The following is a 7225-nucleotide window of genomic DNA, read 5'->3' as shown; positions in this document are numbered from 1 at the left end:
GGACTGTGGTTACAGTCTAGGCCACTTATAATTTGTCCTCCAGCAACTGACCAAAATCATTCCAATAATACGAGCTCGGGCACAAATAATGACAAGAGCAAAAATACCGTGGAGAAAATATTCAGCTCCTTTCCCAGTAACAGGCTGTTAATGTTTTTTTGGTTCAAATCTTCGGATTCCCAACCTAAAACCATTATGGGCGAGAACTCACCTCAAGGACTGCACGGTTAAAGAGAAGACACATCCTCACCTCAAGGACTGCACGGTTAAAGAGAAGACACACCTTCCCCTCAAGGACTGCACGGTTAAAGAGAAGGCACACCCTCACCTCAAGGACTGCACGGTTAAAGAGAAGACACAGCCTCACCTCAAGGACTGCACAGTTAAAGAGAAGACACATCCTCACCTCAAAGACTGCACAGTTAAACAGTAGACACACTCTCACATCAAGGAGAGCACGGTTAAAGCGAATGCTCGAAATTCCATGAAGCATTTTGGGATTACCATAGAATCATCGAATGTTTTCAGCACATAGGCATGCCATTCGGCCCATCGAGCCCGTGCCAGCTCTTTGCAACAGGAACCCAGTAAGTTCCATTCCCCCGCTCTTTCCCTCGAAGTCCTTCAATTGTTTTCCCTTAAGTTATTTACCAAATTCCTTTTTGAAAGCCACGGTTGAATCTGCTTCCAGCACCGTTTCAGGCAACGTGTTCCAGTTCACACTCACTCGCTATGTAAATAATGTTTTCGTCATGTCGCCTTCGGTTATTCTGACAATCACCTTAAATCTGTGGCCTTTGGTTCTCGACTCGTCCACAGTTTCTCTTATTTACGTTATCTGAAACCTTCATGATTTTGAATACTTCGATCAAATTTCCTCTTAACCTTCCCTGCTCTAATTAGAACAACTCCAGCTTAGAATCATAGAATCATAGAATCATAGAAGTTTACAACATGGAAACAGGCCCTTCGGCCCAACATGTCCATGTCGCCCATTTTATACCACTAAGCTAGTCCCAATTGCCTGCACTTGGCCCATATCCCTCTGTACCCATCTTACCCATGTAACTGTCCAAATGCTTTTTAAAAGGCAAAATTGTACCCGCCTCTATCACTGACTCTGGCAGCTCGTTCCAGACACTCACCACCCTTTGAGTGAAAAATTGCCCCTCTGGACCCTTTTGTATCTCTCCCCTCTCACAGTAAATCTATGCCCCCTCGTTAGAGACTACCCTGCCTTTGGGAAAAGATTATGACTATCTACCTTATCTATGCCCCTCATTATTTTATAGACTTCTATAAGATCACCCCTAAACCTCCTACTCTCCAGGGAAAAAAGTCCCAGTCGATCCAACCTCTCCCTATAAGTCAAAGCATCAAGTCCCGGTAGCATCCTAGTAAATCTTTTCTGCACTCTTTCTAGTTTAATAATATCCTTTCTATAATAGGGTGACCAGAACTGTACACAGTATTCCAAGTGTGGCCTTACTAATGTCGGATACAACTTCAACAAGACATCCCAACTCCTGTATTCAATGTTCTGACAAATGAAACCCAGCATGCTGAATGCCTTCTTCACCACCCTATCCACCTGTGACCCCACTTTCAAGGAGCTATGAACCTGTACTCCTAGATCTCATTGTTCTATAATTCTCCCCAACGCCCTACCATTAACGGAGTAGGTCCTGGCCCGATTCGATCTAACAAAATGCATCACCTCACATTTATCTAAATTAAACTCCATCTGCCATTCATCGGCCCACTGGCCCAATTTATCAATATCACGTTGCAATCCTAGATAACCTTCTTCACTGTCCACAATGCCACCAATCTTGGTGTCATCTGCAAACTTACTAACTATGCCTCCTAAATTCTCATCCAAATCATTAATATAAATAAAAAATAACAGCGGACGCAGCACCGATCCCTGAGGCATACCGCTGGTCACAGGCCTCCAGTTTGAAAAACAACCCTCTACAACCACCCTCTGTCTTCTGTCGTCAATCCAATTTTGTATCCAATTGGCTACCTCACCTTGGATCCCGTGAGATTTAACCTTATGTAACAACCTAACATGCGGTACCTTGTCAAAGGCTTTGCTAAAGTCCATGTAGACCACGTCTACTGCACAGCCCTCATCTATCTTCTTGGTTACCCCTTCAAAAAACTCAATTAAATTCGTGAGACATGATTTGCCTCTCACAAAACTATGCTGACTGTTCCTAATCAGTCCCTGCCTCTCCAAATGCCTGTAGATCCTGTCTCTCAGAATACCCTCTCACAACTTACCCACTACAGATGTCAGGTTCACCGGTCTGTAGTTCCCAGACTTTTCGCTGCCGCCCTTCTTAAACAAAGGCACAACATTTGCTACCCTCCAATCCTCAGGCAACTCACCCGTAGCTGTCGATGATTCAAATATGTCTGCTAGAGGACCCGCAATTTCCTCCCTAACCTCCAATAACTTCCTGGGATACATTTTATCAGGTCCCGGAGATTTATCTACCTTGATGCGCATTAAGGCTTACAGCACCTCCCTCTCTGTAACTTGAACACTCCTCAAGACATCACTATTTATTTCCCCAACTTCCGTAACATCCATGCCTTTCTCAACCGTAAATACCGATGTGAAATATTCATTTAGGATCTCACCCATCTCTTGTGGATCCGCACATAGATGACCTTGTTGATCCTTCAGAGGCCCTACTTTCTCCCTAGTCACTCTTTTGCCCTTTATTTATTTGTAGAAGCTCTTTGGATTCTCCTTTGCCTTATCTGCCGAAGCAATCTCATGTCCCCTTTTCCCACTCCTAATTTCTCTCTTAACTCTATCCGACAATCTCTATACTCTTCAAGGGATCCAATTGATCCCAGCTGCCTATGCATGTCATATGCCTCCTTCTTCTTTTTGACTAGGGCCTCAATCTCCAGAGTCATCCAAGGTTCCCTACTTCTACCAGCCTTGCCCTTCACTTTATAAGGAATGTGCTTACCTTGAACCCTGGTTAACACACTTTTGAAAGCCTCCCACTTACCAGACGTCCCTTTGCCTGCCAACAGACTCTCCCAATCAACCCAATTTAGAATTTTAACTTTTGGGCCAGACCTATCATTCTCCATAGCTATCTTAAAACTAATGGAATTATGGTCACTTGTCCTAAAGTGATCCCTCACTAACACTTCTGTCACCTGCCCTTCCTTATTTCCCAAGAGGAGGTCAAGTTTTGCCCCCTCTCTAGTCGGGCCATCCACATACTGAATGAGAAATTCCTCCTGAATACACTCAACAAATTTCTCTGCATCCAAGCCCCTAATGCTATGGCTGTCCCAGTCAATGTTGGGAAAGTTAAAGATCCCCACTATTACCACCCTATTTTTCTTGCAGCTGTCTGTAATCTCCTTCCATATTTGCTCTTCAATTTCCTGTTGACTATTTGGGACTAGCCTCTCCAGTCTATCCACGTAACTGAAGTCCCTCATGCTTGGAACCATTCTCGATAATCTTTTCTCCGCCCTCTCTTCGACCTTCACATTATTCCTCATGTGCGGTGCCCGTAATTGGACACAATATTCCAGCTGTGGCAGAAATATGTTTTTAAAGGTTCAACATAACTTCCTTGCTTTTGGAATCTATGGGCCCGGTATTACGAGGGCGGCGGGTTCGCGGCGGGGGTTCGATTGGGCGCGTGGGTAACGCGCCCGGTGAAATCAGTCTGCCCCGCGCGCGATCGCAGCCTAATTGTTCTCTCTTGCTCCGGGTTCCCCTCTGCAAAGCTGAGCGGCAGGCGGACTGCGCATGCGCAGTAAGGTCTGTCAGCTGGAGGAGCTCTATTTAAAGGGGCAGTCCTCCACTGATTGATGCTGCAAGAAATAGGAAAAATTACAGCATGGAGCAGCCCAGGGTGATGGCTGCTCCGAGGTTAATGATGCCTCGCTACAGCTCTTATTGAATGGGATGAGGAGGAGGGGGAAGATAGAGATCTTCCTCCCGGCGGGCGGGAGGAAGTGGCCATCCGCTGTCACCACGAAGGCCTGGCTCGAGTTGGCAGAGGAGGTCACCAGCAACAACAACATATCGCCCACCTGCATACAGTGCAGGAGGCGCTGCAATGCCTAAGTGGGTCAGCCGAAGTGAGTACACTTAAACAGTCCCCGACACTCCGTCTGCCACATCACCGCCCCCACCCCACAGCTCCTTCTGCACAGCCAACACGACTCTGTCATATCACTCATCACACCCACTCAAATCTCATCCTCATCTTACCTGCACTTACTCACCTCGCCAGTACTCATCCCGCCATTATGACTCAACCCAATCCCCATACAATCTCATTGCTCTATCTCATACTCAACCTCTCGTGCATCTCTTTCAGAGTCAGCTTCACTCAACCTGCCACTACCTGTGCTGCAGCCACAGGACATGCATCACATATGTTCAGCACGAAGCGTAAGCCAAACGTGTCGTGAGCATGAAGGGGATGCACAAGGGTGTTTGAAGGTTTGTCATGGTTTTTACTTCTATTTAATTTCTGATCAACTCACATTACATATTATATTGGCACCACTACTGCCACGTCTAATCTTGTCTGGTTTGTGCAATAATGCCCTTTCCTGAGGATCACTATGAAGACCCACAACTGAAGCCACCCATTGTGTCACTGCAGAGTGGGTGTAGGTACATTTACAGTGCTCTTTTGTGCAGACGACTGGGAGACGTCGGCGATGTCCCCGGTGGCACCCTGGAAGGATGCGGAGGAGAAGTTGTTTAGGGCAGTGGTGACTTTGACAGCGACAGGTAAGAAGATGGTGCTCGGGCCAGCCGGAAGCAGCTCGGCATAAAGGAGGCTCCAGATGTCCCCGACTACATGTCGAGTGACTCTGAGCCTCTGTGAGCACTGCTGCTCAGAGAGGTCCATGAATCAGAGCCTCGGTCTGTAGACCATGTGGCGATGATTCTGATTCTGCGACACATCTCTCTCTGCGGTTGCCCTCCCTCCTTATGTGTGGGTAGATGTGTCACAGCACTGTGTTGTGGAGCTCCACCTGTCAGAGGGAGACGGCGTGGCCTGCGAGGCTGGGGATGCTGTTCGCCTTCCGAGGAGGTCATAACTGCAGCTACGGCGTCCCCCAGCCAGAAGATGCACATCTGAGTGGGTCCGCAAGGTAGATGCGTGTGTATGGACACCGGGGTAAGTTTGCAAGTTGGTGAGTTTTATTGTTAGGAGGAGGGTGGTGGAGGCCAATCTTTGTCCAATGTGACAGAGTGGCCTCCTGCAATGAGTGAGGGTCTCCCTCCCCGACCTGTCAAATTGACCTTTGCAGCTGGCACAAGCTGATGGCTGCAACACGTCCATTTGAACTCGGAGTGTTTCCCCCTATACGGGAACCAGTCCCAGTTTTTAGCAAAATCTCAACCCTCCTAAAATATCATTTTAATCGGGGGCTCGAATTTAACGTCTGGTTTCGTGTGGGTTTCCAGAGGGGGGGCCCCGAAAATTCCGATATCCAGTCACGTGACCGGATCGCGCCACGATCCCGACCACTTCCGGGTTCACCGATGACGTGCGGGGCTGCGTGCGCGGCCCCAGCTGGTGGGAATCCCGCTGGCAATTAAAGCCAACGGGGTTCCACGTGAGTGTACTTACCTTGCTTGTTGAGGTCATTAAATGAGCTGAATCAGCTGTCAAAACAGGAAGTGTGGGATTTTACCTTGAACGCAGAGTGTTTCACACACTGGGGGAAACAGTCTCCCTCCAACCAGGCGTGTTGCAGCCAGCAGCCTGTGGCAGCTGCCAAGGTGCACTCCACGGTGGTGTGGGGGGAGAGAGCCCTCACCCAAGCAGGAGGCCACCGCGTCACATAGGGCAACCCCTGTCCCCCACCACCCCCCGCCAAGCCAGAGGACAGACCGACGCGAAACCGCAGCCCCAGTCCGAGGGACCACCCACCTACCCTGCACAACCCCTCAGACCAACTCCTGCCAGATGGGTGGTGCGTGGACACCCTCGGAGGACGAACAGCATGACCAGCCCCAGCAGCCTCGAAGTCCACGCCGTCCGCCGCAGAGACGTGGAGCCCCCCAACACGGTGCTGTTGCACGCCCACCTGCACAGCAGGAGGGAGGGCAAGCGCAAAGAGAGATGAATCGCAGAGGGCACTACCCTCGCCACAGGGTCCACAGACCGAGGCGCAGTTCCCCGGACCTCTCCGAGCAGCAGTGCACACGGAGGCGCAGATTCACTCGACATGTAGTCGTGGAGATCTGCAGGCTCTTTCATGCCGAGCTGCTCCTGGCTGGCCCCAGCACCATCTGCTTACCTGTCGCTGCCAAAGTCATCACTGCCCTCCACACCTTCTCCTCCGCATCCTTCCAGGGTGCAGCCGGGTACACCGCCGATGTCTCTCAGTCATCTGCGCGGAAGAGCCCTGCAAATATACCTGGACCTACTCTGCAGTAACACAATGGGTGTCATCAGTGGTGGGTCCTCATAGTGATACCCAGGAGCGGGCATTATTGGACACAACAGACAGGATTCGCGGAGACATGGCAGTGGTGGTGCCAATATAACGTGTGATGTTTCTTGCTCTGAAATTCAATATAGTTAACACCCATGGCAAACCCTCAGACACCCTTGTGCATCCCCTTCATGCTCACGACACGTTTGCCTTACGCTGCCTACTGCACATATGTGATGCATGCCCTGTGGCTGCAGCACAGGTGGTGGCAGGTTGAGTGAGGCTGGCCGTGAGGGAAATGGATGAGAGTCTGAGTATGGGATAGAGCCATGAGATTGTATGAGGATTGGGTTGCGTGTTTGTGGCGGGGTGAGTACTGGCGAGGTAAGTAGGTGCAGGTAAGATGAGGATGGGGTTTGAGTGGGTATGAGGGGTGATGTGACAGAGTAGTGTTGGCGGTGCTGAAGGAGATGTGGGGTGGGGGCAATGTTCTGGCAGACGGAGTGTAGGGGAAAGACTACGTGTTCTCACTGTGGCTGACCTACTGCAGTCATTGGAGCGCCTCCTGCACTGTATGCAGGTGGGCGATATGTTGGTGGCGCAGGTGACCCCCTCTGCCACCTCGAGCCAGGCCTTCTTGGGGGCAGAGGCAGGCCGCTTCCACCCGCCAGCCGGGTGGAAGATCTCTGTCCTCCTCCTCCTCCTCACCCCATCTGATGATACCTGGGGTGAGGCATCATTAAACTGGGAGCAGCGTTCCCCCTGGACT

Source organism: Heptranchias perlo, unplaced genomic scaffold, assembly GCF_035084215.1.
Source record: "Heptranchias perlo isolate sHepPer1 unplaced genomic scaffold, sHepPer1.hap1 HAP1_SCAFFOLD_44, whole genome shotgun sequence".
NCBI lineage: Eukaryota > Metazoa > Chordata > Chondrichthyes > Hexanchiformes > Hexanchidae > Heptranchias > Heptranchias perlo.
This window is presented reverse-complemented; position numbering follows the sequence as displayed.